Source organism: Lonchura striata, chromosome 2, assembly GCF_050655825.1.
Source record: "Lonchura striata isolate lonStrDom1 chromosome 2, ASM5065582v1, whole genome shotgun sequence".
In the NCBI taxonomy this organism is placed as follows: Eukaryota; Metazoa; Chordata; class Aves; order Passeriformes; family Estrildidae; genus Lonchura; species Lonchura striata.
In genome coordinates this window covers 48903205-48917005 of record NC_140704.1, presented here as the reverse complement: position 1 = coordinate 48917005, position 13801 = coordinate 48903205, and the positions used below count along the sequence as shown (strand labels likewise).

The window sequence follows — 13801 nt, the reverse complement described above, 5'->3', positions numbered from 1 at the left end:
GTTTGAAGCTGCATATCTACATCCTTTCCAGATGTGGATAGATCAGTGTTGCTTTGAAAGACTGTTTTGCTGCAACCCTCTCTTCTTGCCTTTCAGATTATTTGCTTATCATGACTCATGTCACAGTTCTTGATTGAGATGTCTGTTTTGCTGATTACATAGAGAAGTAGTCTAGAGCTCCTAATCCATTTAAATGACTTGTAAATGACTCACCTATTTTGTCTTTTGCTTCTACTGTTGTGTGGTACCTTCTTACTCATATGTCAAGGTGAGATATTTTCTTATGTGCTAAGAATGGGCTCACATAATCCCACAAAGTATAAAAGTATAATGAGAGCATGGCACTTAAGTTACTACTGCAACTTTATTCTAGGATGTGTATGGATTTCCATTAGACAAACATCTCAATTACCAAGTTTTTCCTTAATTCTCTTCTTCTGCATTATCATGCAATTCTATCAGATCCAGAGGACAGCTTTTGACAGGAATTATGGAGCTGTCTTGATCTTCACAGGGGGACCTTCTCTAGTGAGTCTCTTGTCAAATTTTGTTTCTGGACCCTGTCATGTCTGGACTGGTTCTTAGACCCTGCAATATTATTTTGTGTTCTTCTATGGCACTAAGTCTTTTTGAGAGGAAGTTGACCTTCTTTCTCTGTGCTTGCTCAATGTGAAATTGTAGCAGTCGTAAAACAATTTAGCTGAAATGATGCAGTGGGTTGCAGTCACTGAAGTGAGGCATTTCTAGTCCTTTTTTTATTCTTTCATAGCCTTTCTCTATCTTTGGGCCCTCATCTGGGCTGGTGTAGTCTTGGGTATTCCTTGTAACAGGAATTTTTTTATCTGTCTTTTTTATGGCTTTACCATAAGCTAATTGAACACAATAGTTCAGAAGAAACATGATCATTGCATGTATTGGGTTAGTTTCCTGTTGCATTAATGAGGTGAATTCTTTTCCCATACAACTATAAAAGCATTAAGAGTTGTGAATAATTGTCGTATAGGAAAAGTAGTAGAGATATACTCCTTCCAAATCTCATTCTTCTCTCTATGTGTAACATAGATAATGGCATTTTTTCTATTAGCAACAGTGTCCTCATTTAACCCCAGCTGCCACCTCAGCCCCACACAGCTGCTTGTTCTTTTTCTCCAGTGGGATGGGGGAGAGAATTGAAATGGCAAAAGTGAGATATCCTTGAGATAAAGACAGCTCAACAGATAAAGAAAAAGCTGTGTGTGCAAACAGAGTAAAACAAGTGATCCATTCACCACTTCCCATGGGCCAGCAGGTGCTCGGCCATCCCCAGGAAAGCAGGGCTCCATCACATGTTTCTTGGGAAGACAAATGCCATCACCTCAAATATGTCTCTCAGTTCCTTCTTTCCCCCCAGCTTTGTATGCTGAGCACAATGCCAGTGGGGTCAGCTGTCCTGGCTGACCCTTCCCAGTTTCCTGTGTATCCCCCAGCCCAGTCACTGGCAGGGCTGTCTGAGAAGCAGAAAAGGCCTTGGCTGTGTGTAAGCTCTGGTCATCAATAACAAAATAATTCCTATATTATCAACACTGTTTCTGGCTCAAAAGCAAAATGAGACTTAGCCTCATACTCTCTACTGTGGAGAAAATTACCTCTATCCCAGCCAAAACCAGCACAAAAATGAAGGTGCTCTCTTTTTGATAGTGTTGTTTTGTTGTGGTTTTTTTTTAAATTTTGTTTTTATTTGGGTTGGGGTTTTTTCCTTTGGCTTTATTTTTGTCAGTGTGCTTTTTTTAAATCCAGTTTGTTAGCATCTAACCAGAGATAGGGTTTTTCTTTCCCCTTTATGAGCTACATGCCTTGCCTTAGATAATTGCTTGTGTCTGTTATTAGCTGAGTAATAGAAGACTGTAACATTGATTTTAATAGTTTCTTATTCCCTGTGTGGACCTTGGGAGACTAAAAAGGCTATGCTACTTGAGCATAAAAAAAGAAAAAAATATAAGTCAGTTTCATTGTATCAGATCAAAACTGCAAAGAATATATATATATATATATATATATATATATATATTTGAAGCATTAGGTAGTTGTTTTCTTAATATAGCTTAAATTTATTTTATGTATAGTTCCCTGTATTAAGATTAAAATTTTATTTTGGAAATGTTTTGATTCTTTTGAAAACTTTGTTTTTATACCTTTGTTTTGAACTGATAGTAAGGAAGATCAAAGTTTCCTAAAGGGAAATTTAACATCATAACTGCATTTGAGTCAGCAGTTTCCCATTTGCTTTTTTTCCTGTGTTATAATGTAGAAGTTGATTCCAAAGGAAGAAAGAAACAGAGTTCTGTAACTGTTAAAGCAATTTATGAAATCTGTACATGGTTCTACAGGCTCAGTCTTCTGATCTCTGGGACAGGCACATTCTCCCCATTTCTAGTGTCATTTGAGGAAACACTGGAGATGTTTGAGAATTATCAGGACTTGGCTCACCTCAACTAGAAAGGAGCTTGGAGTTGGTAAGCAGGAATGTGACTCCATGTGTTAAGACAACTGCTTTCAGGAGCAGATGCAGCCTCTGCAGGAATGGGCAGGCTGACCAGCCCTAATCACATCAGCTGGCATGGGCATGGGATGCCTGTCTCTCTTACCTCCTCCCCTGCCAAGTGCTGGCCAGCAGTATCCCTGGGGCCTCGGGATAAATATTGCACTTGTTTAATAGTATTGTCAATCTAATCCAAATTTAGGAACTTCTGTAACACTCTAAAACTTGATATCTCCGCTCCAGGCTTTTCCAGGTAGATTATAGCTGAATTTGTTAATCAGTGACAAAATACGTACTTTTTTTTTGAGTTGGTTTGTTGCTTAGAAGTAAATAAATGAAATTCACATTGTGACACTACCTTGATTTCCATTGACAAGTATACTTGTTAATATATGCTTTAAAGACCTTCCCTAAAACTTTCCTAGTTTAAGGGCTAAAAGGTTAATAACTGAACCCAGAACTGTTTCCAGTGAATCAAGCCCAATATTCATGAGCCTGTTGAAAGTAATCTGCTCCAAAGGAGCAAATTGGAGAGAAGTATATGGATTTCCTGGGTGATACTGTCTATATGTTGTCAAATATACTATACAATTCCTCCCTCAATTTTGGAAAATCATTTACTTGTGTCTAGCTCACTTTCCCTTTTGCTGATGGTGGAAATCAAAATACATCCTCCTCCAAAATCTCAAGGTGGACCTGATGTGATTCAACAGCAAGGATCCTGTAGTACTGGCAGCTAGGTAACTTTGCTAATAAAAATGGTGCTGTCAGTTTCACCAGCTTCCTGTGGTTGAATTGATGACTATTGGCTGGCCTGGATGGCACGAAGTATGAGAAAGCCATATTTATTTATTTAAGGCTACTTAGTTGATGCTGGTAATGTTCAAGCAAACATGATTTCCATCTGTGTTTTTATTTATATTTAGAGTCACTTTTGTCTTATGCTGGTGGATTGTTTATTTTGAACTTCAGCATGGTAGTTGAGGAGCCCTTGTTGTGTTTTATTCCATGCAGAATGGAAATGTTTCTTCATTATATAGAGGGTGACAGTGTGACCTCAGACCCAGATATAGGTGACCTTGAATTTAGAAAGAGGTGAGTCGAAAGGTCTGATTTCAAGACTCAGTCTGTGTTGTGTAGGCTATGGATTTGCAGGTCTCGGTTTTGACAGCAGTTTCAAAATTATTAGCTTACATACTAAAACCTTATTTTGTGGAAACTCTGATAGCACATGTTACGATATCATTCAGGGGATGAGTCATGAGAACTCATGGTGGATCAGATCTGATGTGGAGTTCCCTGAAATCCAAGCCCCTTAAGGACACCATTTAAGACTTTGGCTTCCAGTATAAATGTGTATAAGTGTTCCAGTACAAATGCTTATCTCCTACTCATGCTCTTGGCCTGAGACCTGAAAAATGTCTACTTCTGTGAGGAATATTAAGGCTGTTGGCAATAATTGTGTTTACACATCCCTGCTAGATAAGGAAGTGGTTTTCTTTCAACAATGGCTTGACTGTTTCAGAAGCTTTCCTCATTCTTCTTTGCCTTCCTTGGAGCTATGTTTTAAGATAATCCAATTCCTCTTCTATGCCCCAAAACGTTACAGCTAAAAATAGATGCTAAGAAAAAGGGTTTTATTATTTGTTGTTTTCTTTTAAAGAAAAAGATAGCACAGAATATACAGGGGGTAAAGGGAGAAATATTTCCAACATCGTCATCTGCCTTCCCTTTGTATGAGGTGGTGAATTTGAAAATCCAAGTAATTAATCAATGTGAACTTTTCAGATTCATCATTGTTAATGTGCACCTGTGCCAAGCAACATTGTGCTGATTCTGGGCAGAAAATAATGCATCATATTCATTAACTACCTTTGGTTTTTGTGCTTCATTTGCAGAGCAGCATCCAGGGAGAAGGTGGGATTTTAGTTTGTGCTGAGCCAGTGTTCTGCAAATCGAGTAGAGACTTTGGCTAAAGATCTAAGCTCCGGGCTTTTATCCCTTTGTGGCTTAAACCTTTAACATGAATAGAAGCTGTACCTGAGTGCTGACAGTCATTTACCCAGTCCTATGTACTGCACTGCTCTTGTGAATCTGCTTTTAAACAAGTGGAGTAGGTGGCAGCTTGCATATAACTAGGAAGACATTTAGTGGCATATGGTTTTAGAGTTTATCTTCCTTTAGTATTGTGTAGATGAGTCTGGCTTCACAAGTGGTTACTGGAAGGAGAGGAGATCTTGGAACATGCATGTAGAGTTGATGTATTCCCCCTGATTTGTAAGGTGCCTGAGAATTCCTTCTGCCCAGTGGTTATTAACACTTCTGCTGAGATGTCTCACTTGTGTTTGCTGTGATTGCATCTCTGCTTTCATTGCTGACTGGAGTTTACAGCTGTTGGATTTACTTAGATATCAGCCTTGTCTAAACAAATGTTTATTTTATTGGTATTAATTTTCCTGACAACATTTTTCGTGTGTTAATTACGGAAGAGCGAAAAAAAAAAGGTGAAACATCCTAAACAAAAATTGACAAACTTTTGAGACATCATATATTTTTTTTTCTTAATGTGTTATATGCTACTTCAGATATGGAAATATTATTTTACATCCTTTTTTGTCAAACAATTTAATAGGAAAAAAAAACCCAGATTCTTCAAACAGTGCTAATTACAAATTGCCCTAGAGAATGTTGAAAATAATGGAACATCCATGTACTGGCATCAATAACAGTAATATGTAATTATACAGTACTACTTATTTGTTGTGAAATAATGGGAATCCCTGCCAAATGTGGAAGAAATAATTGGAGGTTCTGAAAGATCTGCACAGTTTTCTCTTCAGAACTGCCATTTCATGCATTCATACACATGACATTTATTTGTTTTGAAGTTTCTCACAAGTAGAAATTCAGAATTTTGGTCTGCTTTTATATTCTGATACTTGAAACAATCTTTTATAAAATAAGACAGATGTTCATGTTCTATATATTCTTATGTTTGGATTATTAGACTTCTGTCTAGATAACACAATCAAGGATTTTTAGGAGCTCTTATTCCAACAGTATGTATGGCTACCAATTAGCATTCAAATTCTCTGAATGTATGACAGGGTGTTTATTCACTTCTTTCTTGCCATTAGAGTTTAGGCTGACTCAGGTATCTATTCACAATTGTATTTAAAAATAGGAGAGAGATACTGGCGTGTAACTCCCTGATAGAATTAATGAACTGCACATGGAGTGCAAATAAATAATAAAGATAAGAATTTAATAAATCCTGAAGAGAATCAAAGAAAATCCCTTTCTCCTGTAGCTTCCCTGCTTTTTAGTTGTCCACCTTATAAATTGTCTGTAGAGGCTGTCACACTACTTTTCTCTACCTTGTATGTTGTAGCTGGCTTTCAACTACAGACATTTGCAATGTCAGCCGCTCTGTAAACTTAACCAGTGAAATATCTTGAGTGCTCAGTGTTTTTATGCAGGCTTGACTGTGACTGGTCAGCTGCAATGATGCACACCAAATGAAATTAAAAGGAATCATTCTCAAACTTAATCCTTCTCTCTAAGTCCAAAGTAACATATCCCAACCATAGCCAAAGCCATCAAAAAGCAGCATAACAACTATAATAATTTCACATATGGATTGGTAATATCAGCTATTGCTCTTGGTAGAACTGATAATTAACTGGAATGGCAATATATGGTCTTGCCGACCTCGTTTATGAAGGGCTGCTTGACATTAAAATTAATAAGAGCTGAGGGGAATTGATGAATGTCAGAAAGTTCAGATGAATCTGGAACACCTTGTGCTGATACAGTGCCACCCAAAGTATTTTGCTAAACCTGCCACTCATCAGCATGTCAGTCATACATTGGATATGCATTTTAGGTCACATTCTTGCCACCTCACTGCAGCTATGGGAGTGGTAAGAGATGGTTATGTCACGCAGTCTTAGGGTGGGAGATTACTGTGTCGATATGAACTTTGTAAAGACGCAAGGCATGCAGATAAATTATTCAACGATGTGTGTGATGTGTTTCAGCCTTTTTTTTTTTTTTTAAGAACATCAAGATTACCTCTGGTTAGCTCTATTGGTTAGAACAAGATTGTGGGTTTGATCTCCTTATAGGCCATTCATTTAAGAGCTAGACTCAAAGATCCTTGTAGGTCTCTTCCAATGCAATATATTCTGTGATTCTGGGATCATTGTTCCTTGGAGGATTCTTCCTCAAAGAGAAAGGAAGGGAGAAGATGGAAGCCTCTGTTCTAGCAGATAGCCTCTATCTAGCAGATAGAACTAAGACACTTTTCTTGGAAAGTGTCATCAGACTGATGTCAAATTGGGGTTCTACCACTTTGTTCTGTTCTTTGTTTGATCCTGCTATAGACTGCAGCAGAGTTGGGAATAAACAGATTTGGCCCAAAACAAAGTTGTAGCTTGGGAAACCTAAAATGGAAGCTGAGAGAAACAGGTTCTTGATGAAGTGGTGCAGTACTGCCACTACCTGCTTCTGTGTGCTTCAGGACCCCCTGGGCTTTGGTAGAGTTTCTACCTCTTTGCAGCTCTGAAAAAGTTTAATCTCTTAAACTAGACTCTTTGTCTAGATTCCTCTCCTGTTGGACTAGACCAGTCAGCCACATTCTGTCATGGGTATGCACTGAACCCCAATGCTTAGTCTGTTAAAATAAATTATTTAGATTAATGCTTGCTGTGTTTTGAGAGCTACTTCTTTTCCCTCTTCACCTTCCTGCTTCCCCCCCCCCACCCCCCCACAAGACATTTGCATTCCATTCTCTTGTAGTGTCCTAGGATTTAGCCACTGGGAATCAAAGTGAATTAATATAATGCAAAGGAATTGAGTACTGCAGTTTTAGCAAGGATATCTTATCACAGGAACTCAAATTGCAGCTCTTTAACATTTCTTGAGGTTCTTCATATCTTATCTCAACATGACCTTTTTAATGTGGCAGTGTTCCAGCAGTATTTTGTGCTGGGTCATTTTTCTTGCCCAATTTTTCTTGGTAGTTGTTCTTGCAAATCTTTGCTTGTGGTTTTGACTGATTTTCCTAGTCAGAACAAAATGTTGCTCTTAAACACAGACTGAATTTCTGTGCAAGGTGACAAACTCCAAAACTGCCACCATAGTTTTTTTTCACCTCTGTCCCTTGCAGGTCCTTGTGCTACTGATTTCATGAGATGAGTCATTGTTTAAAATGCAGTCAAAATTCCAGATTTGAAGCCTTGATGGCTGTCAGAGTGACTTTTATTCAGGTGTCTGAAAACCAGGCAGCTGGCTGGAATGCTGTGTAGGAGAGGAGTCTCAGAGCTAGTATTCAGTACAAATAACAAAGCAGAATATATATTATTTTATAAACTCCACACTTCCCTCTTGCCCGGTGCAAAGACAGCAGTATTGTCTCTTTTGTGTTGCTTAGTGTGCTTCCCTAGGATGCCTGACAACAACCCTCTGCATGCCTACTACCCAGCAGCTTTTTGGCTCTGAAGAAATCTTGTGCGCACATCATTAGTTGTCACTTTGTGAAAGGGCTTTCAGAACTGTTGTCTAAAAGCTGAGGTTTTAACTACTGCTTAACTTCCTTACTTCACAGCTAAAAATGCCTTAATGGAAACAAAAAGTTACTGTTTTAAAAATATTTTTTTAAGAAAGGGGAATTGAGATGCCATCTGTACTAATTCTGGCTCCCATTCAGCTCCTTTAAATGAATGCCAAATTAACAGCAGCACTTCTTCCTCCCTGCTTCCTTTTCTTCCCATAGCACTCTTTCTAAGGTTCATCCAGAATCCTTGAGTAGGCAGGGAGTATCACCTCTGCAAAAACTTCAGTGGGAATTTTTCATTTATTTTGTGCTTGTTCTCTGTGTCTGTTAAAGCCCTAGTGTTTTATTCCTATGGTCTGACCTCCCTTCCCTAAAAGGAGGGCACAGCTTACCTGGGAATGTTGGACAGAAAAGTGTGTTTTCTTCTCTGATGCATTTTTTAGTTGTCATGAGTACCATTGTCCCAGCTTTATGGGAATCCCTGGCACTAGTCTCTACATTTCCATTATTTCCAGTATCAGCCCTTCTTTTTTTTTTTTTTTTTTTTCCCCCCCCCGGAGATCTCTCCCTGGGCCAGTATCTTCACCTTCCTGATACCACGTTTTCATTTTAAGGTCCCACGTCTTGGCATGATATCTTTTTAGCTGGGAATAACCTCCTGGTTCCCCCATTCTAAAAGGAGTATGTACAGAAGAACAGCAGAGGAGCAGCCTCTTAATTGGTGGGTTGATCTCATGTTTCTTTATTAGCAGTCCATACTGGTTGCAGCTAGCAAGTATCAGACTTCTGCTTGAGTCCAGGAGGTTAATTTTGAGCATTCACCTATGCACGGACACACAGTTTTCTCCTGCCTGTTCATGCTCATTATTTCAGCTTATTTTTGCAATGACTGCAGCTGTTTAACTTTCTGCGCCCTGTTGGATGCGCCTCTGTTGGACTGTGTATCAAAAGAAACAGAACCTAATATTTTAAAGGCATATTTTTAAATGTTTAATAATTTTGATTATGTATGTTACTTTGGCATAGGACAGAAGATGTTTTTGAGGTGGTGGGTGATAGAGCGACCACGTAGAATGTATTATTTCTGCTGAGGTAGCCTGCCTCTGTTTTGAAGAGAAAATTTAGTTACTGTGTTTATTTCATGATTCTACTTATTGGTGCAGTGTTTTCCAAACTGTGGTTTGCAAGGCTCACAAAAAGCTACTGTCTCATGTGAGTGCATACTATACAATCCTGACTAGATCACATTGCTGCCCGTACCTTTTCCTATAACAATAACATTAGCTAAAACTCTCCTGAATACTTTAAAAATTCTCTGCTCTTTTTCCATTTGAATAGAACACTTTCCAAGTTTTGGGTTTCCCCCCCCCCCCGCCCATTAATTTGGGTATAGGTTAGGGGAAAATATTTTGCTGTTTCTCTAGCAAAAGGCTTAAGTGGTACAAAAGAGAGAGCGGAGTAAAGCTCTGAATTCTTCCACGGAGGCTTGTTTCATAGCCTATTTCTATGACAGAAAATGTTTTGCTCCAGCTCTTATAAAGCATGGTCTGGGTTTCGTGATCAGCATTGTCCCAAAGAAGCACAACCGTTTAGGAAATGTATAGATAGCAATTTGGTCTCCAGTGTAGCAGAGGCTCATCTGTTAATTGCTTTGAAGATTAAAGTCAAGACCTTGAACTGGCATCCGAAACTGCCTTTAGAGATAAGCCCCAGCTGTGAACTTCTGTCATCTCCTTCCCAAAGCCTTTGGTATTTAGAGGATAATAGATAAGCAGAATATCGAGGGCAGCATCTAACTGATGTAGAAGATTTGTATTATGGAGACCTGAATTGTTGTGGGGACAAAGCCAGGTATCCCTGGATAACAGATCTAGGAAGCTCTCCAGAGAAGATGTCAGCAAAGAAAAAATGTGTGTATGTAAGACCAGATAGCCATGTGAAGTGAGAAGTCAATCAAGTATTGATAACATCCACTACATTTATAACAGCCACTTCAGTTTGCTGATTAAATTGATATGATGAAATTTTTTTCTTGTATATTAAGAATAATCTAAAGGAACTCCTTCTAAGGTGGGTGTTCACTTGCTCTCACTTGATATTGCACCACTCTGCTCACTTCTCTGACTTCCTGTCTCCTCTCCCCAAGCCAATTTGGACCAAGTTGAAATCCTTTGCCTAATAAAGTGAAACATTTTATTCTGCAGTTGTTTAACCGTTTTGTCATAACCTCTTTTTTCTTTTTCAAGACAGTTTCATTTCAAAACGTTTATTTTTTTTCATGTTAAAAATGTTGAAGAAAAATGCTTCTGGCATGCTAAATAATTTGTTTAGAGATCTTTAGAAATAACTGGATTCCCTGGTAGCTTTGGTTCCATCACTCAAAATGTCATTCCTCATCAAGGGCAGTCCATTAGTCAAGTATGATGCAAGCAAATAGGGATGTTTTCAGAGATACTCTGCTGTCAGCATGTCAAAGGCTGTTTTGAATATGATGCTTGTTAAGAGAGCCCTGTGGATGGCATTTGTTTTCATGGCGTTTGAGAGCAGTGCCTAAGGAATAGTTGTTGCACTTGGCCACCTAAAGGGACAAAGCTGCAGACACTTCATGCACTGTGGAGTCTGTAGCATGTTGCTAAATGGCAGAAAAGATACTGTGAGAAAAATAGTGACAGCAAATTAAATTAGGAGGGGATATATTTCCAAAGAAAATAAAGCATTGAAGGGTGAGGGAGATGGAGGTGAGCAGTAGAGAATGATCAAGTAATTGGCAAAATCTAAAATAAACATGAATTAAGATGCTGCATAGCTGGTAAAAGGAGATGAACAAATAAACATCATTGAGAAGTCTGAAAAACTAAGAAATACAATTAAAAACACCTCTGCCAAAACAAAACTAAAAGCCTGTCTATTTTGGCTGTTTCTACTTCTATCTAATTCCTCCCTAGATTTCTTATACTAGGATTACCTTTCTTGAAGTTCACTTTTCCTTTTAATACTAGCGAAGTCGTCCAGTGTGAGATATGATCTGCCTGCTTCATGGGTTTGGGTAATAGCATCTCTTGCACTCTTTGCACCACCTGGCCTGGGACATCAAACAGTGAAGTTATCCTTCTTGGAGCTTCCTTGCTTAGTTTTATGTCCTAATGTAACCACCAGCATTGCTCAACTTGGAGAAGTGCAGGAGCCCAAGGGAAAACCTTCAGACAGCCACAGGTAGGTCCTTCCAATTTGCATCCAAGGGTGAAAATATAAGGAAGATGTGGAAATAGCTTTGGGGTCCTGGTTCTGTTTCAGGAGATCATTTGGGCACCTTGTGAGCATAAAATGAGCCTTTCCACCCTTCCATATTATAGGAGGGAAAGACAGGAGGAGTAAGAAAAAGAAAGGACTTAAGTTTCAGAGCTCTTAACCAGCTGCTGGGGAGATTTCTGAAAATGATGCTGGGCAGGATAAGTGTTTCCCTTTTCCTCAATGAACAAAATCTTCTGTTCTCTCTCTCTCTCCCCCTCTCCCTCTCTTCTCTGCCCCCTCATTCCCACTGCTTATTGTGCTATATAAAGTAGATGTAGTTCTTTCCTGCATCCTAGCCCTGCAGCTGGTACTCTATTTTGAGAAGTGAGATGAAAAGAAGAATGAAAAGAAGATACTATGATTTGGTTCAATTTACAACCCCTTACCAGCTCAAATGGGCCCTTGCTTTTCTTTTTTTTTTTTAATTTTTTATTTTATTAGATGTATACATACTGATCCTGTAGGTAATGACTATCCTGCGACATGAACCAGGCACAAATGGAATTCTGATTAACTTCAGTAAACTACAGATAACATAATGCTTGGTATTTCTTTTCTTTGTAGCAGAAACTGAGTACCAAGCACTTGTACAAATTGTTTATAGGAAGAGGAATACAGGGCAACCTTATAGAGCATAGTAATGCTTCTTTGCCCAGTTTTTATCATGAGAATATCCTAAAAGTTAAGTTTCAGTAAATATTGCATGCATTTAGGAGAGGTGCAAGAGTGGTCTTTCACCCAGAGATCTGCTGGGTATGCTAAAATTGTCTCTTCTGCAGAAGCAATTGGTATTCCCTTGTTTATTGGCAAAAATAAGTCTCCTCATCTTTAGACATGGGTAACATCTGAACTAATGTGAGAGAAAGACTCAGGAATGCCCTAGTTACCATGCTATTAGTGTTTATCTTAGTATTTGTATTAATTCTGATTTATCTTATTTTTGAGAGGTAAAATGAGCTTTCTTTGTATGTGTGAAGAATATTCTTCTGAGTCCAAGCCAATGAAATGTGTTTTTTATCTCTACACAAAATTATGATACACAAAAGATCTTGAATACTACAACTCCAAATGCTGCATGTCATACTCTTACAATAATCTCCCCATAGAACCTGTAAGAGTAAGGCATCCTAAGGCAAATGCACGTAACATGAAGCCTCTCTGCATTTCAGATACACTTGAATAAGGAAAATCTTTGTAGATTCTATGAACATGCTTCTGCAATCAATATGTATGTATCCTTAGCAAATTTGTTATGGAAGTCAGATGCTGAAAACAATTTTCAGATATTTCAGACAACAGCAGGTTTAAAGAAATATAAGCAGCATGTTTTCTTGGAAGGGTGTGATGGGTGTCTGAGCTAAATTTGGACCGTATCAGTTTACAGATAATCATAATTTGTTATAATTTTACAGTTATCTTTGAAAGTTGCAGCTTTAAGCTTCAGTGCATGATGTCACAATTTCTTTAGCACAAAAGTAACTGTGGGCATGAGGCTAATCATACATTTTCAATTAGGGAAACGTATTTGTAACTTCTTTTAATCAAAAATGTATTTCTAAATGTATTTCACAAATGTTGTATTTTAAAAATAAAAATTGAATACAAGTTATTGACTGGATAGATACTCAAAGGATTGACATTGATCTTACATTGAGCATAGAGGTATACAAACCAACAACTTCTTTCTTCTTTGTGCAAAACTGCTATGCCAGCTGAAGTTTTCCCTCACAGTGGGAAAGCAGTGGGTGGTGGTCTCTTAACCACATGATGTGGATTCTTTGTTGGGCCAGGTCTTGAGGTGTTTTTAGCACCTGTATCTCTCATTGACTTATGAGAGCTCAGTAGGTCATACAACAACCTGCATTATCAGCCTGTTGGAACTGAGCAGAGTTTAGTGAAATATCCTTTGAAATCTCTTTTGAAGGCAGCTGTTTTTTAGAGGGCTTAAAATACTTGTTATAGATAGCTTGTGACATTCCCATCCATCTTGTGTGTGATCAAAATAAATTAAGAACTGTAAACAAAGCAAGACCATTCAAAGATAATGACTCAATAATAGTGCACTGATTTTTCTCTTCTATTCCTTTTTGTCTTTAGGCTACAAAGCTGAAATTAGTTTAAAATTGAGTAAGTCTTCAAAAATGAAATAAATTTTAACAAAAGTATTTTTGTTTTGGAAACAACAATGGCAGTATATTGGAGAGAAATAGCTTTATTCTGAACTGATTAAAGAGAACCTGAAGTTTACCCCACTCTATATAAATTCTAGAGGTTAATTACAGGTGTAAATGTTGCATTAATTTTGCCCTTCCCAAAGACACTTGAAAGCATGAATCTCAGTAGTGCTTATCTACACTCTTGGGCCAGTTTCTGCCAACATAAATTTGCACAGATGCATTGATTACAGGAACATCAGCAGCATTAAGAGTGCCCAA

At 38.1% G+C, this 13801-nt stretch overlaps 1 long non-coding RNA gene across 3 annotated transcripts in view; it reads left to right on the top strand.

Moving 5' to 3' along the window:
- The first annotated feature begins 2024 nt into the window (after positions 1 to 2024).
- Positions 2025 to 13801, top strand: part of LOC146768227 (uncharacterized) — an 83360-nt gene continuing 71583 nt past the window's right edge. For 2 of the 3 annotated variants that reach the window (XR_014953301.1, XR_014953302.1), the window contains exon 1: positions 2028 to 11288. This is a non-coding gene — a long non-coding RNA (uncharacterized LOC146768227). Of the gene's footprint in view, positions 11289 to 13801 lie in introns of all 3 variants that reach the window. The other variant, XR_014953303.1, reaches the window with a different exon arrangement.